Genomic DNA, 26,865 nt, shown 5'->3' on the forward strand with positions numbered 1-26,865 from the left:
TCAAAGCAGTGCTCCTCAACAATAACTTCAGAGACATCAGCTGAAGGAAATGACTGAGGAAAAGGCTGACTGGCGGTTAAGAAAATCACAATATGGAGCCTGGGTGACTCAGTCAGTTGAGCATCAGACTCTTTGATTTCAGCACAGGTCAGGATCCCAGGGTCATGGGATCCTTCACTGAATGTGGAGGCTGCTTAAGATTTTCTCACATTCGCTCTCTAAAATAAAATTTTAAAAAGTCACTATAACCATCAGTTACTAGTTTCAACTGACAACATTTAATGGTTTACTGCGGTCACCGTATTACATGCCTACAGACAACTTATTTTGTGTCTTTAAATAAAAAGACATTTGTACATTCCTGTACTGAATGCAAGAGCCACGTACCAACGTACTACTTTCAACATAAATCACTGGGGCATTTTTACAACTATTCTGTTAAAATTGGGATTTTAGTGCTTGCCATCTCCAGATGAAAAGTTAAGAAGCAGCCTCTCTGTGGAAAGCAAGAATAATTGTGTGGAAAGTAGCTAAATATCCAATTATGTGACAACCTTCGTGTAATTAAAATTTGTTTAAATTTTAAAAAGAAGAAGAAGGAGGAGGAGGAGGAGGAGAGGAGCACATGTCCTGGAGCCAGGTGACAGACCTGGGCTCAAATCCTGGCTCTGCCACCAACCTGCCAGATAATCAGGAGGAAGTTACTGAAATTCTCCATGCCTGCTACTGTAATCTGTGAATGGTGATACTAACTGGTGGTAGTGTTTAGCCTCATCAAATAATATGGGGGTATAATATATATCAATGTCTTAGCACAGTTCCTAGCTTATAACAAGCACTCAGAAAGTGTTAATTATCACATACAGAAGAGTCTGGCCTCTACTATATTAGTCTCCACATTGGAGACCTCAAATCCAACTAGAAAGAAAAGATATGTTTGTGCTCTGTTTCTGAGAACATTCTGTTACATTAGTTTTCTTGAGTACAGCATATTTATTTCCATTCCCTTCCTGTTTCTCAAATGATTTGTGGTCATTTTTAATAAATGATAAATATGCAATAACAACGTTAAAATAAGGGTAAAGGCCCTAACGTCATGTAACTGAGATAGATAATCATGTCCAATGTGCAAGCCAATGGAATTTTTAAAAATTGAGTATTAATTTTAACTCCAGACATAATGGAAGTCATAATGACCCAAGAAAATACGATGCTGTGTAGTTATTATCCCACAAAGAGTTATCACTTTGCTGAGTTACTTGAACTTCAAGTTTTGAATATGTAAGACAGTGTCTCTATAAAGCTTCAAGCATAAAGGAAGGAGCACTGAAGATTAAAAACCAAACAGCAAACAAACAAAACAGCTTTCCAAAGGTCTCTTTTGATAGTACTGTCTTCAATATACGTGGGGACTAATATTCAAATATTAACAAAAGGACGCATTCTCAAACTTCAGCATGTGTAAGAAACACCTAGAAATAGAGGCACCTGGGTGGCTCAGTTGGTTAAGTGTCTGACAGTGGATCAGGTCATGATCTCATGGTTTTTGAATTTAAGCCCACATCAGGATCTGTGTTGACGGCTCAGAGCCTGGAGCCTGCCTCAGATTCTGTCTCTGTCTCTCTCTCTCTCTGCCCCTGCCTCATTCCTTTTCCCTCCCTCCCTACCCTCCGCCCCCTCAAAAATAAATAAACATTTAAATAAAGCTAAAAAAAAAAGAAAGAAACACCTAGAGATTAAATGAAGATTCCTAAGCCTGCCCCTGGAAGAAATGGGGGTGCAGAGTGTCCAAGAATCAGCTATAGATGGGCACTACAGTAAAGTTTGCTACAAGGAGGGCTCGGACCTCGCTCACAAACAATTGGCCAAATGTGGGCACAGCTGCTCTCACTGGGCAGCAACCACTTAAGAACCACAGATAAGACACGATTATGAAGTTCTCATTTCTGTGCCTCAGACCCTCTTCGGAAGGCAACAATCTTACTCCTACTACTCCTAGCAAGAAAGTTAGTTTCAGAATTAATGGGTGCTTTTTAATGATGCATCAGATGCAAAGACGATTTAGTTATTTAGCAGAAAACACAGGTATTTTAGTATTTAGTAGAAAATAAAGATAGTGAAAAAGTATCTTTAATTACAAAATGTTAATAATCATTCGAAAAATATGAACAAATCTATGAAAATGGAGGGGGGCGTTAACATATTCTACACAAGGGAAAAGAAATAGCCAATAAATACATGAAAAGATGGTTGACCTCATTATTAATAACATAAATTCAGACTGAAATAAACAACAGTTTTTTATGTATCAGACTCGGAAAGGAGAAAAGATCTCTGTTAACACATTCATAATGATATACAGATGAGAAAAAGGGGATTTCCATACACTTAGGTTGCAGAGAAAATTGCTACATTTTCGCAAAGGAGATCTAGCAATATGTGTAAATTTTTATAAGTGCTAAATTTTGGCTAAAACAGTTACTCATCTTAGGGTTGGCCCTGAAAAAAAATAACTGTGTATATACATTTACAATAATGTATAAAAATGTTAGTTTGGCAACGTTCATCAAAGTACTCTTTAGGAAAAAAGAACTTAAATGCCCAACAACTAGAATTAGTTAAAAATTATAATATTCATTACAATGCAATACTATAAAAATACTAAAAACTACAATGTGTAATTATGATGTCCACAAAAATGCCCACAAAAATATTTAAGTGCCAAAAGTCATGAAAACTTATGCATAGTCTGATCCCATTTTCCTATGGAAAAACTGATTGCATGGGGTAGAAAAAAATCCTAAAGGTTTTACATCACCATAGTAATTACAAATGTTTGTAGTTAAAATAAAAATGGACTTTAATGATTTTTTATCTTTAACTTGAATTTATCATCAGAAAATACAATTACATATTTTTTTCTTAAAAATATATTAAATAAAATTAAAACATATGTGATTTAACCACGTAAAGTAGGTGATTTGTGTGAATCAAAAAGTATGTTATTCAGGAGTATAACACTATGGCTTTTCTTTGGCACCAAAAAGAACTACATGTTAGCTGGGTTTACATTTCCTTCTCTTAACTACTTCCTTGGATATCTAGTCGCTGTAGAAATATCTGGGAGTTACACAAAAATCAAAATTGAGTGCAAAGACACATTCTGACCTGTACTTTTAAAAGTACTATATAACTTTCCCAAGAAGGAAATATTCTGATCATTGAGACACTTTCAGTATTTTCTCTTCAATGCCTCAGAGACTTCCACTCAAAATAACTCTACCTTGAACAATACAATAACTTGGGGAAGAAAAAAAAAACGTTATGGGAATTGTGTTCCTCCAATGTGTAAGGAGAAAAATAGTCCAAAAAAATAAACCCAAGACCAAAAGGAGAAAAAAATCACCATTCAATTATTTTTACCCTCATAGTTTCTTGAAGAGTTCATTTCTGAATTTTTAGAAAGCTCCTGAAAATCAATATCAATATTTACTTATCTCTTCTAGTGTTTTCCCAACATGAATAATGTTTTGAAGTAAACATTTGCCTTGACACAATATGTATTTGAGCCAGAGATGGTTTTGTCTCTGGTTAACTTATAAGCTGCTCTACTTTTCAGAATCCATCACGTACAATTGGGAATTATGATCATTATCATTATTGAAGTTTCTTGTCTTTGTAGGCTGCTTTGCAATGTACAAAACATTTTCACACGCAATGCATTCCTTTCATTTTTATTTTCTGACATTCTTGTGAGGTAGGTAGAGAAGATATCATTTTCTTGAGAGAGATGTGAGTTATAAAAGGTAAAGCTATTTAGGTAAGATCTATTTATCTTGTCACTGTCTCAGTATACTAATGGTGCTTTAACAACCTACAGGTCTTCGTGTGGGATCACACAGTGTATAATTTACAGAAGAGACAAAAGATTTAGTCTCAAATCTCGGTGAATAAAGAACCCATGGCCTTGGAACCTGTAGAAGGAGATGAACAGCTGGGCCTCTATGGGTTCCAAAAACCATAGTGTCACCAAAAGAAAATCGAACTTATTTTTTAAGAAGTAAAAAGCCTGAGGGGCGCCTGGGTGGCGCAGTCGGTTAAGCGTCCGACTTCAGCCAGGTCACGATCTCGCGGTCCGTGAGTTCGAGCCCCGCGTCGGGCTCTGGGCTGATGGCTCAGAGCCTGGAGCCTGTTTCCGATTCTGTGTCTCCCTCTCTCTCTGCCCCTCGCCCGTTCATGCTCTGTCTCTCTCTGTCCCAAAAATAAATAAACGTTGAAAAAAAAAATTTAAAAAATAAAAAAAAAAAGAAGTAAAAAGCCTGAAAATAAAAGCCTTTAAATTCCAACAATGGCATATAAAATTTTGATATGTTTTTGATAATAACTAATGATATACCCTTGACTAATATTCTTGTTTTCAGACATGAACAAGTTCTAAAAAATATTTGTAAGGCGAGTAAAGATTATTAATAAAACAGAAACGTATCAATCTGGGTCAGAATTACTTTGTGCTTTGACTGGAGACTGGTATTAATACAAAACTGGCATTAGCTTCACTTCCCAGAAGTTTTAAGACTGTTTAATCTAATATTCCCCCAAAGGGTATTCCATGACCATGGAATCCTCTTGAAAACAGATTTAGAGTTGACTATTTTTAGAAAACCCAATATACGACACTGCCCTTTCAGACATTCATAAGGCAAAGTGGTATACTATAAACGACCATAGAGGTTTATGCAATATGCACTGCCCCAAATTTTTCAATCCCTTCTTATAAAATCTATTTTCTTCAACAAAACCTATTTAACTTTTCATGGAACCAGAATACCAATATGTTACTTGAGTCTTTTTTGTTGTTGTTGTTAGCACAGAAACAAACTAATTTTGAAATAATAACCAAAGAAAAATATCCCTTATAAAATACATTTTGTTCTCTCATAAACATTATAGGATGCCCATTTTAAATTACCTTAGATTATTGGAATTTCAGCACAGTGCTCTAAAATTAGCGGTTGCAGTCACTTCGGAGCAAAGGAGGCAGACACAAAATACTGATTGTTGTAATTTACTCACTCTGTTCTGTAACAAACATGTCAAGACCTAGAGGCAGGATGTGTAGGATCACGCATTACTCTAGAAATAGCAAAAACTTACTCTCTAAGCATTCAAAAAAACAGTGTGCCCAAGTTTTGAATTTTATGTTTTAATTAAAAAAATTTTAAGCTAAAACTAGAGCCAGGTTTCTTCCTTCTTTAATGAAACACTCAAGAATGTGTGATCATATCCAATATTGGTTAAGTAAGACTATTAGGATTTTTTTTTAGTGAAACTCAAAAACTACAGATTTATCGATGTATAAATTGGTTTCTTTGAAAAAAGGATTAAGGAGAAGAGCAAAAAAGTACAATTTATTTTGATAATTTCTATTTCTGTATTTATAAAAGGGGTGGTTCTGTAGCTTGTGTGTGTATATACATACTGTGCATCATACAGATATATTCATATTGATATCTATATCTATATCTATATGATACAGCAGAATATGTTCATATGACCACTTCAGGAAATGGACTGCTCCTGTTTACAATGATCTTATTAGTATACCATTAAGTTGTTAAACCTCTATTTAGCTCTTCTCGTGGCTGCCATCACAGATGTGACAGCCAGCTCATCACCAGAATCAGGCCTGTTGTTAGACACCCCCTTAAGCTTAAGAGATTAAGAAGGAAGCCACGTCATTTTCCTGATATTTGTCATAGTGACAAGCCAGAATTAAGTACAGCTGGAAAGAACTAGGCAATCTTGTCTCTAGAGTTTTCTTCTTGAGAAGAATGAAGGTCAATCATGATGCCAAATATTGGTCATGGGAGCAATAAAAAACACAGCACTACCCAACCAGTCCTGGATTGCCTACAAATGTGGACAAAGAGAAGAAGGATGCTTAAATGAGAACAAGTCTTTCTGAGATGAGACTGCTTCCCATATTTTCTTCAAGGACCTTGAAGTTATCAAAACCCAGAAAACTGTACTTTAGAATTACCAACCAGTCCTAAATAAAAACAAAGATCTCTACTTACCTACCCCTGTAGACCACACTGTAAAATCATGATCACTGATTTTTGAGACAGGCTGATAGAGCTTTACTGTTTTCTCTTTATGTAAACTTTGATAAATGGCTTATTCTCCCTAAGCCTCAGTCTTCTCACCTATAAATGAGGGATCACTGTCATTTCACAGGATTGTTATGTCATTAAAGGTTATGTATGTGAAGTGCTTAACACAATTACTGGCTTACAGTAAGTGCTTCATAGTAACTAATGTTATTGTATTATTGGCATTCACATCTACCAGTCGCCCAGGCAGAGAGAGCACTAGGAAAACATCTCTCCTGTTATTTCACTATGTGTGTTCATCTGTGGTTCCTCATTATCTTTCCCCTAAATTCCCCCCAGCCAAAGCTTCTTCCCTTGCATTTTCATCATTATCACCAGTCTTTCTGTTCAGGACAGAATTAATTTACAGCTAAACTGGAAAGAGTTTCCTTATTTCTGGGGATGTGTTGTTACCTGGATTTGGTTGTTTTAAGAGAAAAACAGTGGAATTTATGATGTGCTATTTAAACCCAGAACTCCCTATCTACCCCCCCAGAAGTGTGTTTCCTGATGCTTTTCATCCAGCATAAACTATTAGACAGCCTACCATGACAAGTGATGAGGGGAGCAAACGTACCCTGCTGGTAATTTCTACCTTAGCTCTCCCAAAGTCAAGATTTGCTGCACTTAGTGCGGCAAACTGTGGGTGCTAAATAACATTTACTCTCATTATCATCATAGTTATCTTTCTTTTGTGTGTGTGTGCCTTGTTCCTAACAAATAAATTTACCTCTTAAGGGCAGATAAAATGTTTTAGTCATCTTAGGATCATCAGTTTCTAACAGAGTGCTGAACAAAAAGAAAGCCGTTTATTATATTTGTTACACTGAACTGAACAGAGCCACAAAGAATTTCAGGATAACAATTCCTAATAGGCTATCAAACATCTGTAATTATCTGAGCATTAGGGAGGACCTTGACATACCGAAAAATTGATTTGCTATAGTAGTACACCTCAAGTATTCTATAGTCTTGAACATGTAGCTGACATTCATACATTTCATTTTAATTGCTCATACTCTTGCCCCTCGTCCATTAAAATTTTCTTTAATGTTTATTTATTTTTGAGAGAGAGAGAGAGAGAGAGAGAGAGAGAAAATGAGCAGGGGAGGGGCAGAGAGAGAGGGAGACACAGAATCTGAAGCAGGCTCCCGGCTCTGAGCTGTCAGCACAGAGCCCGACATGGGGCTTGAACCCATGAACCGCAAGATCATGACCTGGTACCACGAGATCATGACCAGAGCTGAAGTTGGACGCTTAACTAACTGAGCCACCCAGGTGCCCCATCTTGCCCCTACTCCTAACTCACAAATAAGTTATTCAAAATAATAGTAACACTCCTTCCCTTCTTTCCTTCCTTTCCCTCCTTTATTCCACAAATGTTTACTTAGTTACCACTCTATACAAGCACTGAACCAAATCCTGGGGGCTCAGAATTGAATGAGATATTTCTAATATCTTTTGGGAGTTTATATTCTGTTGAGCATAAGAGACAGGAAATCTACCTTTCAAGTACACCATGAAAAGTAGTATCAATACAGAATGCACCAATACTATAAAAAAGCAGAGGTGAGTCAGGGATGACTTTCTATACACATTGGGGTGGCTATACCCAGTGCAGATTTTGTGAAAGATAGACTGCAGTGGAATGAAGAATGACTGGGACACAAACAGACCATGACCATGGAGTACTATTTCAGGAAATAGAATATAGAAAGAAATGTAATGGTTAAAAGTTGATTAGCGTTGTAAGACAAAGCCAAGGTACAATAATGTGAATTTTTATAAGAGTAAGGCACAGATTGCTTAGATTTATGATGAGTTGCCAGTAAGTGGAGAAAAAGGGAGAACGGTTGATAGAGCATGTTCTCTCAGGGGATAGGATAACCTGGCATCCAAACCACACTAATCATGATAATGCCTTATTAAGGGGGTGAAGGTAACTTAAATCCCACCACATATCTGCAAGAGTTTAGATGAGAGCCATAAAAGGATTAATGGATTCCTGGAGCAGTGTGGCAAATCCAGGACAGGCCAGGGGAGTAACTGTTCCCAGTGAAGGCAATAAGGGGTACTTTGTCTATAGAGAATTTTTATATAATGGCAACACCTACTAAAAGTTAGTGTGATTTTTATTATCCCCTTGCACTGTCACTTCTAAACAATGTTAGTAATAAAGTATTTCCCTCAGTCAAATTTTGACTGGACTAAATTTCAAATCAATGCTGGCCAACAAAATGTTATGAAATGATGTAAGTATTCTATACATACAACACTGTATGGATGTTCTATACATCCAACACTGTCCTATCCAACACTGTAGTCACTAACTATATGTGGCTATTCAACATGTGAATTGCAATTAATGTGACTGAGGAACTGTAGTTTTAGTTCCTTTAATTTTAATAAATTTAAATTTATTATAAATAACCATTATGGCCAGTGGCTACCATATTGGACATTTCAGTTCTAATAACTACTATGGTTTCTTCTGTGTTTCAATTTTATAAATAAATAAAATTTCAATATACATCTATTATGATTACACAATTTAATATCTGAAATAATTTATACATATGCATGTGTATAGCATTTTATTACTTATCTTTTAATAAATGCTATTGTGGATGCATGTTAATTCAAAGAATTCCTAGTTATACAGTTGACCCCAACTCATATACACCCAGGCACATACAATTTATTTTGAGAATAAGTTCATAGTAGTTTGGAATCATCAAAGTTCGTTTCTGCACAGCTCATGTCTCTGTGACACTAGATCTGAATTTAAACAGTAATTTACAAAAACATACTGATAGCATAATGATATAAAAATAAAGAATCAGACATTGATTTACTTTAATTCTATGTTTGTGTATAACTCTTTGGAGTCTATGTATTAAAAATTTGGAAATTTGCAGAAGACTAGAAACTGAACTTGGAATGTCATAATCCACTACTATGATAGACCACTGTGTGGATTTTTTTTTTGTTTCCTAAAAATACATTAATGTAATTTAAAAATACAACATATTATATTTTTGTACTATAACATTTATTTCTTAATCGCATATATTCATGTAAAAGTTCAGTAAAAATGTTTAACTGTATTACTTTTCTAGTCATCTTAATCATTTATTTAATTTCATGATTATTACTAAAAATAATTCTTTAATATAGAGGAAAATGTTTAAGATAAGCTGTCAAGTCTTCTAGGTACATTACCATATTGGAGTCATCTTCACAACTTATACACAGTCTTGACAGAATATAAGTCTTACTAGGTAAAATTATAGGAAGAACTCATATTATTCTTATATATGGATCTAACCCCTGCAGGAAACCAGAGACTTTCATGACTTCTAACCTAAAAAGCAAGTATTTGGTGTAAGCACAAACCAATTGGTTCTCTACTGGTTTGTCATAGTCCTGTGGAGCAGACAGCATGGTGGTTTGAGAGAGCACATGCTGTGAATTCACACCTTGGCTTTGCCACTTAGACAAGTTCCTTAACCTTTCTGAATCTCAGGTGCTGCCCTTATAAGATGGGAAAATGACAGACATATTTTGTGATGACTAACTCAGATAATATACGTGCAATATCTTAGACAGTAGGTGCCACATAAGTGGTGGCTCCATTCTTATTAGAAAAGGCAATGCAACAAAAGTCCATATTTCACAGAAGACCATGGGGGAGGGGAAGGAAAAAAAAGTTATAGAGGGAGGGAGCCAAACCATCAGAGACTCTTAAAAACTGAGCATAAACTGAGGGTTGATGGGGGGTGGGCGGGAGGGGAAGGTGGGTGATGGGCACTGAGGAGGGCACCTGTTGGGATGAGCACTGGTGTTGTATGGAAACCAATTTGACAATAAATTTCATATTAAAAAATATTATCTTCTCTAAATAAAACTAAGACTGTATTCTGACCTAAATAAATAAATAAATAAATAAATAAATAAATAAATAAATAAAAAGAAAAAGCAATGCAGATTCCTGAATTATCTGACTCAACACATTGGTCATTAACATCCTCAAACATCTTTCTCTATTGAGAAGACTATTTTAAAATTATAATCATTACTACTATTATTATTTTCCTTTGCAAAATATTTGAAGTGCTATCAAAAATTGTTATTTTTTTTTTAATTTGGGGGAAGAGTGGTGGGGTTTTTTTTAATCTTCATTTTTAAAAGAAAAGAAAATGGTGTACCTGAAGCAGTATTATTTTAAGAAAGGAATTATCTGTGATATCTCTTTTATGCCTCGTGAGGGCCGTTAGCTGAATTTTACTAGTATCTCTATACCTTGTGCCATTTCTTTTTTCAGTCCATTAGAGGGGAAAAGATGCTAGGTAGGTCAAAGGAAACCAACTCACTTGGGAATGCATTTTGCTAGCAATATTGAACATGTTGAGTTAACAAACAAAAAACAGAGAAAGACAATCAAAAACTCATATTTCTTAAATTAAGTAATTTTAATAGGCTTTATGCTTTGGTAGTTTCTCATGTCAGGATTATCAAATTAGGTGAGTCCTGAGTAATTAGCTTGCTTAATAGAACTGAATGGGCACAGCCAAGTGCTATGTATGTGTCCTGTTCCTTATTCTAATTTCTAATTCTCTTCACTGGAATTCCCTAGACCAGATGCTCTTGACTTACAGAAGCAAACAGTAAAGTGAGTGCAGAGAAGACAAACTAAAGAGTATCAGAGTTAGAGATGAGAGCCCTTTGGGTAAGTAGTTACATAGTTTTAGGATTATTGATTTCTTCTGGTTATAAGAAGAATGAGGAAAAGCAAGCTGAATTAAGATTTCAATACCTCATACTTCATAGAGGTATTTTTTGCCAAAAAGTTTTTTCAGTGAAAAAAGGGCTCCTGAATTTTATAAACTGACCAGAGATAATACAGAGTAATATTTTTACCTTGAAGTTGACAACCTCTCCCTACCCCAGCTTCATTTTTTAATCCACTTGGGAGAATTAAAAAAAAAAATAGTGATACCTGTTTCAGGCCTCTTGAAAGATCTTGATGTGATTTTTCTGGGGTGAAGTCTAGGCCAGGCATCAATAATTTTTAATGTCTCTATATAATCCTGTTGTGCAGTGAGGATGGGAAACCACTGTTAGTGATGCTAAAGACTACAGTGGCCACATGAGATCATGTATGCCAAGAGCCCAATCCAGTACCTGGAAGATGGTAAGTATTCAAAATGTTACATTCCTTTACTCTTTCATTGAAGTGAGTCTAAAGATGATGCCCTAATTGACATGATAGCTTATAAAATTTAACAAGAGTGTATATGTTGAAAGAAAGCTGACATTGACCTAGACAAAAGTGGGAATGGATCATAGTATTCTCCGCAGTTGGACTTCCTTTCATGTCAGATTTGTCATTGTCACCTACATCACCATCATCACCATTATCATAGACCTCATCTAATCTCCTAGGACTCCTTCCTGCAAGAAAACTCTAGAGTGATGAATGGTGGGGACGGGGAGTTGGACAAAAGTGTGACAAAGACAAATGTTAATGAGGATTTGGGATTTTACCTTGTTCTGCCCAAATACGTTTAAGCCTGCTTTTATTTTAGTGAACTAAAATAAGCAAAAGATAATAAACAGTTTGTTACTGCACTTTAAGATGGAACTTAATTTCATAACATTAAAAGTATGAGAACCAGGGGCACTTTATGTTATAGATCCTTTTCTTTCTCTTGAAAAACTCATTACTGTGCACTATAAAACTGAGGAGGTAACATTTTGCTTTCATTTAAACAATGCTGGGCTCTATTTCATCATTTGCTGAATGACATTTTTCCTGTAATTTCTGAGAGAAGACAGATTTTGCAATAACTAAGTGAAAATATTCAAAACTTCATTTCCTGTATATCAAGGTAAACAGCCTTAGAACTATGAAATGATTACAATAATTAATGGAATGACCATATTGTTAAGGTAGTGCTGAATGCAGATAGGAAAAACTAGGTGGACCTGCCTCTCAGTTCTGACTCGGTACTCCAAAGGGAAAATATTTAATTGCTCTGAGCCTTAGTTCTTTTAGCTATGAGATTATAATACGTTGAAAAATAATTGTAAGATTAGGAGTTAAGCATGTGGTAGTATTTTAAAAAGTATGTCAAACCTCAAAAAAGAAAGTTTTTACTCTGCATCATGTGACAGAAAGTACATCCAGTTCCTTTCTGGTCTAAAATTAGTTGTTCCTTGATTGCACTTTGCTGTTTTCAAATGCAAAAACATTCTTCGAAGCACAAAAGAATTTCTCTTATTGTATATCAAGCCTACAGCACAATCAAAATCTGCTGACAAATGGTACATTTTCCATCACTTGTAAAGGTAGTTGAACAGAAAAAAAAAAAAAAGAAATATTCGCGAACAATCTTGAGAATATGTCACAAAACTCAAACTCTAAAATCTTTACTGGAATATTTTTAAAATCTCCAAGCATGATTTTATATTTATGTGCAAACTATAAAAGAAAGCATCATGATTACAACCTTTCAAAACTTGTTTTTCCAGTCACGTGGTTTATGATTATGGGAATTTGAATACTAGATTTTCTCACTGCCACAAATACCATAAGTTTAACATACCTACAATTCAGTCAAGACAGCATCAACAAAATGGCTGAAAAGCATCACAATTTGAACCTCTTCAGACTTCACCCCATTGAGCAAATTACTTGAACTTATCCAACTAGGCATCATACTGGGAAATGGCTGTATTTGGAGTCATGATTGGAGAAAGCCTTCAAAAGGTACAATCTTAATTATTTTAAAAGGTAACCAGGGAGTTAATCAGTTATGGTAAATAAGCTATAAGAACACAGAATGTAGAGTTGTTTTTTCTTTTCTTTTTTCTTTTTTTTTTTTTTTTTAAGACAAACTTGGAAAATTCCCTTACCTGGGTAATACTCAAGTTGAAAGAAACATATGAGATTCATTCTGGCAGAACATAACCCAGTAGCTGTCATACATATCTTTCTCTGTAGATGATGCATGGGGCTTCTATTAGATTCCTACAACTGCTGTAACAGATCACTACAAACTTGACAACAGAAAATACAGTCACATTTCGGAAGGTTAGAGGTCTGAAATCAGTATCATGAGACCAAAATCATGTTATCAACTGGAACACATTTGCTCTGGAGACTCCCGTGGAGAATCTGCCCCTTGCCACTTCCAGCTTCTGATGGCTGCCAGAATTCCAAGGTTTGTGGCACACTAGTCCAGTCTTCAAGGCGAGCATCTTCACATCTCTCTCAGTTCCATCTTCATATCATCTTCTTGGTCTCCATGTGGTCCAATTTGACTCTTCCTCCCTCTTATAAAGATACATATGATTGTAGGCAGGGCCCATCAGGATAACACAGGATAATAGCTCTACCTCAATATCCTTCATCATGTTGCAAAGTCTTTGTAGGCGTTAAGATCTGATGTATTGGGGGCCATTAATCAACCTACTACTGTGCGTTAATGGAATGCAGCCCATTTAAAAGTCTATTCTTGTTAAACAAGAGAGAGAGAGCTTCCAATTATTACCTCATAATTTTGTTGTTAGGAGGAGATATAAGGGACTATGTTGAGAAATAAACTAGGAATGAAGACTCTGGGTATAATCTCTTTCATGAAAATGAAGTTACTGTACTGTTAACCAGTATAACTGGTGAGGAGGCTTTATTATCTCTAGAAATGAAGACTAATCTTTGAATCCTTAAAATTAATTTTAGGTACAATATATTTCATTTCTCTTCAAAGCTGTACAAGAAATAGTTACAGGTAATTTTATTTTAATCACACTGATTATGAAGACTGACAATACCCCCTTTGGGCATTAAGGTCAAATAGAGAAATGGAGTCTCATTCTTCCTAGGACTTTTCATGTGGAGTGGGTGATGTAGAACACTCAGCTATAATGAAACTACCTTCTATTTTCCAGGTCTTTTAACTAAGGCAGAAACATAAGGTTTTTAATAACCATGATTGTCATAAATCATATACATATTAAACCAGAGACAGCACAAATACTTTATTTGGGTGTCTTGTCTTTCTATTCTCAATTTAAAAAATCCTTTTCATTGACCTCTTAATAATTGTTTAATTAATACTCACTAATAAGGAAGACTGCAATTAGCCTAGAGCTTGATTTCTCCATTAAGAAATGAAACAAGGTTACAATAGATAAAAACCCTGCAAAGAACTATTATTTCTTACTTAAGTTCATGGTACATTATTTAAATATGCATAATTTATTAATGTAATCAAATGTCTATCTAATCAGAGAACTATGAAAAAGCTAAGGGAGAAAAATCATGAATATCCTAGTATATTTTAATACTGTCAAGTCTACTGGACTTGAGACAACAATACCAGCAGCCTAGAAAAATAAACATATTTCAGAAACTCTTTACTTATTATTGCCTAGAATAAACAGCATATTGAAACAGTTGAAAAACTATAAATAGAGAAAGAAAATTTGGCCATTGTGAAAAGACATCACTGTTGGTAGCTATTAACCTAAGTGAAGAGGACACTGGACCTATGCTCAAAAACGATTTATTCTTTTGGGGCGCCTGGGTGGCTCAGTCGGTTGAACATCCGACTTCGGCTCAGGTCATGATCTCACAACTCATGAGTTCAAGACCCACGTCGGGCTCTGTGCTGACAGCTCAGAGCCTAGAGCTTGCTTCGGATTCTGTGTCTCCCTCTCTCTCTGCCCCTAACCCACTCGCATTCTGTCTCTGTCTCTCTCAAAAATAATAAATAAACATTAAAAAAATTTTAATGGAGATTTATTCTTTTATTCCATTTTAACTGCACAGTTGTAGTTATGTATAACATGGGAAGAGGTCAAATGGGAATAGACTGCTTCAGGTTAAACATAAATACTTTATTATTATTTTTCCTGAAAATATGAATAATGAATAATGGCTGGATCTGTCATCCACTCAACACATTAAAATGTCAGGAATCAAACACATAAGGGCTAGAACAAATGATTAATGCTTGTTTTGGGCCACAACTTCATTTATTAATAAATTATTATAAAAGGAGATTATTAAGGATTGATATTAAGACTAAGACCAAACTACCTCTCATTTCTGGCCCTAAGCCTGGGGAGGAGGTACATGATTTAAGCAGAGAAGGATTGTGCCCTATTTCCCATTGGGATATTTAGATCGACAGTGCCCTACACTCTTGTGATTGGGGTCATTACAGCATGGCAGGTTGCAACCTCAGAGCACCCACATAGGGGAAGATGGACATTTTAAGGGAAGCCAGCCATGTATCAGAGGATAGCCACTGAACACATATCTTCACCACAGCACCCATGGAAGGAGGGATACGAAAGGAAATTCTTTGCAAAAGGAAAACCACATTAAAATTGAATTAAAGTGATCACTTCAAATTTCAAACTCATGACCTTTAAATTAAACACTTCAGCTCCAAGCTACCCACACTCAAATTAATAGGAATTAAGAGAAGAATTCAGAGCAAAGTGAAAACATTAGAGAAAATAATCATTTTCCCCTTTGTTTGCACGCTTTGGAGGATAAATTTTCACTTCCTTACACATATTTTAAAAAGTTATCTAATACAACAGCAATATTCAAAGTGAAGCATGCATGCATGTAAGTGTTCATAAAAACATCCCAAGGGCTATAGGGTTATGATATCTTTACAGGAATCAACTTTCAGGCATTCAACTTCCATGTGTCATCTTGCCAAAATGTATCTCTTTGAGAATACATCTGGGGTCAAGATGTCTTGCTCTTCTCTCCCACATTGCCTTGTCTCCCAGTGTACGATTACAGGCATAACTGCCCCTATGTGTTATCTTAATACGGTACATTTCCCTGGGGTGGGAAAAGCTTCAGGACAACTGATAGTGAGCCAGCACAAAACATCAGTCTCTGCAAATCTTCCCAAGAGTGTAAGCTTGTGGTAGATGTCTTCCTTATCTTTCTGTTAAGAGCAAAGTCTGGCATCTGAAATTAGATCTTCTGGTCGATGTGTGCAATGTCCAGATTTCAAGTATACTGTTGCATGGACAGCAGGAGTGATGACAATTTTCACTCAAAACCCTTGTCTAGAATGTTTTCAAAGAATGCTCTTAGTGGAAAGTTCATCTTACCAGTCATAATTTGCCCTTAGTTGCCCTTCCTACTCCTCTGTGCTCTGCTGTGCATTTTAAGGGAGGTAGGGCCTCTCTCTAAGTCACACGTTCAAAATTTCTTAGCCAAATTCCTCCCACTAGAGGAACTCACAGGTTAAAGGAAGACAGGAAGATAGGAAAAAGACTCTCTAACTGCCGGTCTCTAGACCGTGATAAAGGTAAATATTCAATGCTTTTTGCAATTCTTGTCCTTAAGCACAGAACCACATCCTTAGATGGAACACCAGTGCTCAGAGTCTCTCGGAACTCTGAGAACCTACTTGGGACTGCCTCTTCTCCATGCACTGGCTCCAGGAAACCCACCATGGTTCTGATCCCTAGTAACCTCAGATCCTGCCATTCTTCCCTTAGCTGTGATCATTTCATTAGCTGTGATCATTTGTCCCTGCAGTTAAAATCTAAAAGATTTCTCTGTCTGCCTTTTTCAATTCCTTTCCTATCTATATAGTATCAATCTTATGCATTAATTCTCTATCATTGTATCCTGACAGGGAGTAAAGAGAGCATCAGTAAGACATATTAACATCAGTGGCACTAGATTCCATTCAAGGAACAAACTCATATTCAGACTCCATGCCTTATCCACCCATCTATCTGAGAACTGGACTGTTCAAGATTTGTAAATCTTGGGATTTACAAATTTGTGACAACATCTGACATTGCTGCATTGCCACTACCCTCAGTAATGAGAAAAAGCTTAGTGACTTGTTTCACTGACCCACATCTCAATTTTACCTGCATATTTTGCATGATTTCAGGGAGAAGGAGTTGGAAATTTCCACTCTTTACTTCCAATAAATCAATACTAAGTTTTAAAGTAAAATATTGGAAATAAGCTATTCTAATGTTTTCTTGAACATTTATTCAGGATCAGAGGGGAAATATTTGTATTAGCTCTTGTCAGATAATTATTACATACTAGGAATTTATATTCATTTTTTTACGATGGCCCAAGTATCAAACTTGTCATTCTTCAACCAGTTCTCCATTCATTTATTAATTGCTTGGGAGAAATTTTGTCCAGGTTAATTCTTTACATTTTGTCCAGATTACTTCTTGCATTTGTGCTGGGAATCACATTCCTTTACATTGCTTTGGGAAAACATCTCTGCATCTCTGTACCTTCCAACCTTTTCCTAGTTCTGTGCCCTCAATATACACACATTCCAATTTATTCCAGTTAAATAATGATGATCATAATGATGAAAATGACCATTATGCTAAGGGTGGCAATTGTAATGCTAATGCCAAACTGTTCCTCGCCCCTCTATCATCTCTCTCTAATTATACTACCCTGTCTCAAGATAAGCATTTTTTATTAGCTGTATATATTCATGGCTTTAATTCATGTCCATGAATTATGGTTTGCCATTGCATTTTTCCTCTTTATGCCATTTTATTACATTTGACATTACTGACAAGTTTCTTTCTTGAAATTCTTTTGTGGCTTCCAAAGCAATCTTTTCTACTATTTATTTTTTTATTTTTTTAAAGTTCATTTATTTATTTGGAGAGAGAGAGTGCATGTGTGAGCAGGGTAGAGACAGAGACAGAAGGAAGACAGAGAATCCCAAGCAGGCTCCATGCTGTCAGCACAGAACCCGATGTGAGCTCAAACTCACAAACCATGAGATCATGACCTGAGCCGAAACCAAGAGTGGGACGCTTAACTGACTGAGCCACCCACGTGCCCCTCTACTATTTATTGTTTAATTTTTTATTTCACCTCTGACATTTTCACTATGGTTTCTCCCTGGGCAACTTTTCCTATATCCACCTTAAATGTTTATATTTTCTTACGTCGTATGTTCTTTTTAAGCAACATCATGTATATCTATGGATTCAATTATATGTATGTTGAAGATTTCCACATCTTTATATCCTGCCTAGTTCACTGTATTCCAGATCCCTTTATTCAATTTTATGTTGGTTGTATTTATCCGGGTTCCATGTGGAAATTCAAATTCTAAATATCCAGTATCTAACTTATCATTATCACTTCAAGATCTTATGCCCAAATGAGTGACAAGACCCGTCTAGTTTCCCTTTATCAGAGAAGTAGAAGTAATCCCTAATTCCTATATCTTTACTCTCCACTTAAAATCAGCATTGAGCAGTGCTTATCACTGCAACTAATTATTGTAATCTTAATATCAACAAAATTGTTAATATTGTTGGGATGTCAGCGTTCCCAACTTAATCTATTAGACACAATCCCAATCAAAATTCCAGTAGTTGATACACCTTATGTGTATCAAAAAAACTGATTTTAAAGAAGTTACAGAAAGGCAAAAGAACCAGGAGAGCCACCACAATATTGAAGAAAAAGAACAAAGTTCGAAAACTAACACTACCCAACTTCAAGACTTACTATAAAGATAAGATATAGTGATCAAGACAGTGTGGTATTTATGAAAGAATCAACCACAGTGTGGTTCTTGCTCAGTGAAACATAAGAGGACCCAGAAACAGACCCACACAAATCTAGCAAACTGACATTTGACAAAGGAGCAAAGGCAATCCAAAAGGAAAAGGATAGTTTTTTCAACAAATGGAAAAACTAGACATCAACATGAAAAAAGAAATGAATCTATACATTAACCCTAAACCTTTCACAAACATTAAGCCAAAAAAAATCACAGACCTAAATGTAAAATGCAAAACTACAAAACTTCTAGAAGATAACATAGGAGAAAATTTTGGTGATCTTAGGTATGGTAATGAATGTGTGTGTGTGTGTGTGTGTGTGTGTGTGTGTGTGTGTTGTGCGTGTGTGTGGACAGAGAGGGAGGGAGGGGAAGAGAGAGAGAGAATGTACATAACATAAAATTTACCATTTAACCATTTTTAAATATACAGTTTGGTGGCATTAAGTACATTCACAATGTACTCCTGGCAGTGAGTTTTTATATACAATGCCAAAAGCATGATCCATAAAAAAAAAATTGAAAAGTTGGACTTCATTAAAATTAAAAACTTCTACTTTGAGAAAGACAGTGTTTTTTATATATACATATAATATTAATACCAAATGCTGGCGAGGATACGGAATAACAAGAACTCTTACTTGTAGTGGGAATGCAAATTGGTACAGCCACTTTGGAAGGCAGTGGGTAGTTTTTTACAAAGCTAAATATATTCTTACCAAACAATCCAGCAATCACACTTCTTAGTGCTTACCGAAACTGTTAAAAACTTATGTTCACACAAAAACTGCACACAGATGTTACAGCAGCTTTGTTTATAATTGTCCAAATTTGGAAGCAACCAAGATGCCCTTCAGTAGGTGACTAGATAAAGTGTGGTACACTGAGACAATGGAATATCATTCGACAGTATAAAGAAAAGGGCTATCAAGCCGCTAAAAGACATGAAGAAACTTTAAAAGCACATTGCTAAGTGAAAGAAAGCAATGTAAAAAGACTACACACTGTATGATTCCAACTATATAACAAAAGGCAAAACTGTAGAGACAGTAAAAAGATCAGCAGTGTCCTTTGATTGAGTGAGGTGAGGGGATGAAACCATAGCGCAGGGTACATTTAAGGCAGAGAAACTATTCTGTATGATACTGGGATGGTGGATGCATTACATTGTGCATTCCTGTTGATCTCCGTCCCGTAAAACCATACCACACAAAGAGTGAGCCCTCATGTAAACTGTGGACTATTGTTGATAATCATGTATCAGTTTGGGTTTAGGTTCACCAAGATTGGGTTCATCAATAGTAGCAAATGTCCATCCTAAAGTAAGAGGTTTAGGGTAGGTATATGGAACTCTTAGTACTATTATTTTTAATTTTTTTAATCTTTATATTTTTGAGAGAGAGAGAGAGAGACAGAGAGAGACAGAGCATGAGTAGGGGAGAGGCAGAGACAGAGGTAAACACAGAATCCAAAGCAGGTCCCAGGCTCCAAGCTGTCAGCACAGAGCCTCACGCAGGGCTAGAACTCACAAAGCATGAGATCATGACCTGAGCTGAAGCTGGACACTTAACCAACTGAGCCACCCAGGTGCCCCTCCATTCAATTTCTCTATAAATCTAAAACTATCCTAAAATGTCATCTATTAATTTAAAACACACATGTACACACACACACACACACACACACACACACACACACACACTCTGAGGTGTCACTTAAATCTGTTCCCTTAACTCCATCCATGCCGGCACTCCCTTTTTCAGACCCACGTGGTAGCTCACCGGTATTGCTGTAACAGCCCTCTATCTAGTAAATTTGCCTTTAGTTCATTCAACCTAAATCCATCTTCCACAAGGCATCCACAGTGTTTTCCTTCTCAATTGAAAATTTCATCATGTGGGGGCACCTGGGTGGCTCAGTCTGTTGAGCATCTGACTCAGGTTTAGGTCATGATCTCACAGTTCATGAGTTAGAACCTTGTATTGGGCTGGCAGTGCAGAGCCTGCTTGGGATTCTCTCTCTCTGACTCTCTGTCTCTCTCCCTCTGTCTAAAATAAGTAAATAAACATGAAAAAACAAAGAACACAAATTTTATCATGGTACTTTCCTGTTTCGAATCTTTTAGGACCTCTCCATCGGCTCACTATTTAACTTGTGTGGTCTTTGATCATCTGGCATTAGCAAACAAATTATAGTTGTATTGTTTGCTATTTGACACTGTGATACTCCCAGATCAACTACCCACCTGTAACAAGCCCCCTATGTACCAGCTAACTTTTTCTAAAGCGTTAACTTGTCCACTCACCTCTGTGGTATTCTTCTGAATTCTAAGTTGAAATCACTAGTTTTCTCATCTGCTTGCCACACCAGACTGGTGTACTTAAGGGCAAATGCACCGAGGTTTTGCCCTTGTTCCCAGTTCCATATGCATCTTTATATCAGCAGGCCCTGAAACCAAGTTTGGTTCAAATATGCACATAATATATTCAGTCTCAACATATGAATTAATTAAATGTGTACCACATTAGACAAGGGACCTCAGGTAGGACACAAACATTCTCTTTAGGGGCAGAGTGACCAAATATTGTTTCTCCTCTGATAGAAGAGGAAAAAAAATCAACAAAAGGATAACAAAGATGAAGCTCAGAGGTGCTAGTGAATTTTGGCAAAGAGAGAAAATGATTAAAGATCTGCTTGAAGAGGAGGAACGAGGTATTAGAGTAAAGGGGAGGATAAAAGAAAGACGTGTGACAGTTGACAAATTCCCTGACTTCAGCAATAATGCAAAAGCGGGGCAATGGAGTCTGTGGCAGGGAAGTGACCATGAAAATGAAATCGGAAGGTAAAAGACTGAAAAGTTCCTGGTGACTGAGCCTAGGGACTGTGTTACGGCCCAGATCCTGCCAGGATGACAGCAACCAGCACTGGGACAGATGACAGCTTGTGATAGCACTGGCAGAGAAAGCAATCCCGTTGATAGAGAAAGATTTTAATGTAAAATAAATTACTATCACGAAAGAACATTTAATGTACACTTAGGATGTTTTGGCTCTTCTCATAACTGTAGGAGAACAGCCATTCCTTTATTACTTCACAGTATTCTTATTCTTCCTTCAATGTGCTGGTCCAACAAAGAGACAACCAAATACATCGCAAGCATCATGTTTTCATTTAAAATAGGGAGATGCATTAAGTAGAATCATGTTGTCAAATTATTTGCAATGATCCAAGTATTCTCCCAGTAATTACACCTAACGCATGATTTATTCCAGGTCTATTAGTAGATTAAAAATATTTTTCTCCTTTATTGATGCTCTCTTACTAATTATACCCAAACATGATTTACTTCATGGTTATGAATAGATTATAACTATTAGTTGGACATTTTTTTCTCCAATACTAATGACACAACTCTGCAGAAAAGCTTTTATTTATGAAATATCACTATGGTTTAAACTTAACAGCAATTCACAAACTAGTTTTCTCCTCTCCCGCTAGTATTTTCAAGCAATCTCTCTCAACTGGCTTCTTCCTTTCTAGCCAATATTTTAAAGAGATTATTCTTTCTAACTCTTGCCCTTCTGCTAACCACTTCTTTTGGGGCACATTTCTTTCTTTGTCTCAGCTATATCGTCCTCTCCTTCCTCTTGCAATTTGTCTTCTGCAAGCCTTTCTATAAAAATGGTTTTCTAAAAAGTCACCACTGACCCAGATCTTGCCCCATCCCACAGAAACATTCTCCCTGACCTTCTGTGGCACTAGACAGACCATTAAAAAAAGTCATCTGTATTGTTACTGTTTCCAGATAAATATGATCATCTTTCTAGAGACGAACTTTGAGATTGCTTAAGGAAAGTGAACCCATTCTAGAATAGGAAACAGTTTCTAAAAATGAGGTCTTTTTGAGACAAGCGGTGGAAATCATTGTATAATATTCAAAGTATCCCTTTCTTGAAATTCTTTGCTTATTCTCCTTCCTCATAGCTCATCCTTCTTTAGAAGCTGCTGTCTTTTTCTTCCTCCTCTCTCTTGAGAATCCCCTGAAGGATCAGTATTCAAGCCTGTGCTTTTCTCTGTGTGTACTTTCTAATATGTAAGCCACACATCCTGGCTCTCTACAGGTGGGAAGTGAGGGGGAGCGGGAAAACAACTAATTAATTTCATACTATCATAACTAATGACCACTAATAAATAAAGGAAATAGTCCAGCACTTTTAATTCCATATTGTTTATGCCTACATTCCCTGTTTTCTTTGTAAAGCAACATTACACTCAATTGTCAATTATTTGTATCAGTTCACATGTTTTATGGTTTCTCCTCTTCCCTCTATTGACTCAGTCCCCTGTTTGACTACCGGCTGTGACAGTTGTTGGAAATTGGGAGGTTTCCTTTGCTGGCTCCAGACACGTGACCCACACTACAACCTCCCCAGGCTTAGCTCTTCACTCCAATCAAGAGACCTCCTGGGAAGGACCCACTCTGGCATCTCAATTCCCCACCCAACATGGAGCCCACAGGAAGTTTGCAAATTACCTCCCATGCCACTTAGTAACATCTGAGCCCTTTGGGAAGTTGTCTCTGGCCCTCCCTGTTTCTTGCTTTTCTATAAGTCAAGACTGAGACATAGGATACAACTCTGCCATTCTTACACTTCCAAGAGGATTCCAAGGTGTTCCAACCACCCATATTCAAGGGGTAGGAAACAGAATGCATGTGACCACACTGCATCTTTCTTTCTTTCTTGTTCCCCAAACTACCCACCCTCATCCCTCACTTTTCTCCAGTTCAGAGGACCAACTACCTTGTCTGACAACAAGAAAAAATGATGATTTTTGTGTATTCAAATGCATCCCCTAATCAAGTTGTAACTCCTGCCTTTTAAACTTAGAAGCTTAAAAATATAAAGTCTTTGTTCTCAGCTATAAATACTTCCTAAGCACTAAGAGTCCTTCTATAGAGCTTCTAATAAGGGTCCATCAGTGATTGAAAATATCAACTTCTATTTCACATAACACTCCATCATAGTTACCTCACACATATGGAAAATATTACAAATGTATTTAATGGCAGTGGTTAATACCATATAAATTCATGTAAGATGATCAGGGAACTTTTATACTCCAGCAATATAGCCTCAAGTAAACATCCTCTAAGAGAATAAGCATAAAAAAAAGAAAAGAAAAGAAAAGAAAAGAAAAGAAAAGAAAAGAAAAGAAAAGAATCATCATTATGTTAAATAGTGATTTTCAATATCGAAAGGATTGGAAACCAGTGCACTAGTGAAATACATAAATTTATGACATCAATTATAAATAAAAAGTGTTTCACTTATTAACTAACATTTAAAACCAGCAGGCTCATTTCCATTTGGACCACATTCTTGAAAGACTCACCATTTGCTTCATTTTACTTTGCTGTCAATAACTAGGCCTTTAACTACTGGAGCTGCATCCCCACTTATGTACTTTATCTGAATTTCAGTACTGTATTTACAACTCCCGTTGAATATTTCTAGGAGGAGTCACACAGCCATCAACTCTCTGAGGCTTCAAACCAAAGTCATCATGTTCCTTCCACCAAAATCCTGGTATCCTCACTATAGTTAATGATACCACCTGCTTCCTACAGTCATATCACCCACCTCCTGCTTGAAAATGCGGTAGGTCCTTTATTCCTGTGCTATGGTCCTTCCTCCATCTTCAGCCGGTTCTGTTTTCATCTATGAAACCACACTGAACTATCTCCACTCACAGTTGTCTCCCTTCACTACCCCAGTCCAGCCTTTGTTGAAGCACATGCCTGCATTTCTAGTGAAACCTTCGACCCAGTCTTCCTACCCTCAAGTCCCTCTTGGTGGAGGTAACGGGCTTCCTAAAATATAGTTCTTTCTCATTTTATTTCTCTTCCCTGGGATTTAAAATAGCTTTCAATTGTATTCTCATTTATTCATTCAGAGGTCTGAGAGTCAAGCCTCTCAATAATGGGGACCACTTCTCTCATCTAAGTCTCCAGTTTCTCTTTGTAGGAACACTACAAAGTGTTCAGGCTCAGACTAGCCCCCAGAAGCATACACCATCATTTCCTCACCTCACTCCCCTCAGTGTATTATTTATCTTGCCTTAAAGGCATTTTCTTTCTTTTTTTTCTTCATTCTATTCCCATGTATTCTTTTCTTTTAATGTTTATTTATTTTTGAGAGAGGGAAGGGACAGAGAGAGAAGGACAGAAGATCTGAAGTGAGCTGTGTGCTGGCAGAGAGCCTGATGCGGGGCTTGAGCTCACGAATCATGAGATAATGACTTGAGTCAAAGTCGGATGCTTAACCAACTGAGCCACCCAGGTGCCCTATTCCTATGTATTCTTAAAGACCAAATATTGCTTCTCTTCTAAATGCTACGCTGACTGATATAGAGCCTAGACTATGTGTGTCTTGCTGTATCATCGGATTAAACCACTTAAGATGTAGCACATAATACTAAAAATCACAAGTAATACTGTAGTATTACAAACATTGGTTCCTAATACTTTAAATGATTATATAAAGTTTCACAGAATACCTCAGGATAAGTGATTATGCTTTTTAACATGTGTTCACTGAAAAAGCAGAAATATGTGACATTAAATTACATATCTCAAATACATTAAACTGTTTTTGAACTCATGCATTCGGCAAGCTTTTCTTGAGCACCTACTACATATGTTGGCTCTGCCCTAGGTACTAGGTGAATAAGACTGACACCACCTCTGCCCTCTTGGAACTTACATTTCATTTAGAAACCTTTATTTTAAAAAAAAAAATTTTTAATGTTTACTTATTATTGAGAGTGAGAGAGCGAGCATGAGTCGGGGAGGGGCAGAGAGAGAGACAGAGGGAGACACAGAATCCGAGGCAGGCTCCAGGCTCTGAGCTGGCAGCACAGAGCCCGACACGGGGCTCGAACCCACAAACCGCAAGAGCATGACCTGAACTGAAGTCAGACACTTAACCCACTGAGCCACCCAGGCGCCCCTAGAAATCCTTTTAAACACATCTGTAACACTATATACAATCAAAGTGTGAAAAGCAATATAATTTTCACATTGCTTTTATACCAGCTACTTGGAATTAATTACTTTTGTAATTAATTACCAAAATTGGTAAATTTTTGCATATCTTTTTCTGTAGTGGGAAGGAGGACTTTTCACTCCTTTTATAAATGTGAGTTACAGTTGTTTATAGTCCTCAAAGTGAAAAATAATTAAGATATTTGATTATTGTAAATAGATCTAATTTTATAATTTCAGTGAAGTGCCTATTTATGTTCACCACTAAAACTGCACTGTTTATCAAATAGAGAGTATCATGAAGAGAGTTTTAAAAATAACTGTCAAAAGCGCAACATAGCTGATAATAATGCAAAATATTCACTTGTGACCTGTCTGTCTGGATGGAGCCTTGCCAAATTGGTGATTCACACACCATGCAAATAGCTCAGAGCTAATAAGTCGTGCTAGAGGGGCTGGTGCATATAATGAATACAGATGACTGAGTTTTGCTATAGTGACTGTGAGGAAATGAAACGCTTTTGAATCAGTCTGTGTGTACTAAAACTGCTACATTAAAGGATTTCACTCTGAAATTGCACTGCTTTTTGTATTCCATTAATGAATTCTGGTTTCAAGAAAAATGATTAAAATAGATAGAACACATTTATTTATTCCTGGGGGTGGTTTGATATGAATTACATTTGAAGTTTTCTGATGAAACAGTAGTAAAATCTAATATCTAATCTAGTATCTAATATCAATATAAACTTGATATATACACCATATCTATAATATATACTCGTGAAACTACCTTGCTATTATGGTCTCCTGTCATTTTCCTAAGGGAAAATCTATTAAAAAGAAAAACACCTATGCTTGAAACACTGTGTTTAATCTGAGTTTATCTAAATGCACATCGTTAGTCTCTACTTGGATTTTAGCCTTCAGAATTTACCTCTTCTTTAGGAACCAACACCTAAAGTTTGAACCCTCTTTCAGATGAAAGGGGTAAAAATTGTTTTGTGTAATCAACTGGGGAATGGCAAGAGGTCATCCTTGCAGTTAACCT

General features: G+C 36.4%; 1 protein-coding gene across 1 annotated transcript in view; it reads right to left on the reverse strand.

Annotated features, from left to right (window-relative positions):
* Positions 1 to 26,865, reverse strand: part of ZNF804B (zinc finger protein 804B) — a 521,035-nt gene that overhangs the window by 176,084 nt on the left and 318,086 nt on the right. The window lies entirely within an intron of this gene.

Source organism: Puma concolor, chromosome A2 (assembly GCF_028749965.1).
Source record: "Puma concolor isolate L17-30 chromosome A2, mPumCon1.1.hap2, whole genome shotgun sequence".
In the NCBI taxonomy this organism is placed as follows: domain Eukaryota; kingdom Metazoa; phylum Chordata; class Mammalia; order Carnivora; family Felidae; genus Puma; species Puma concolor.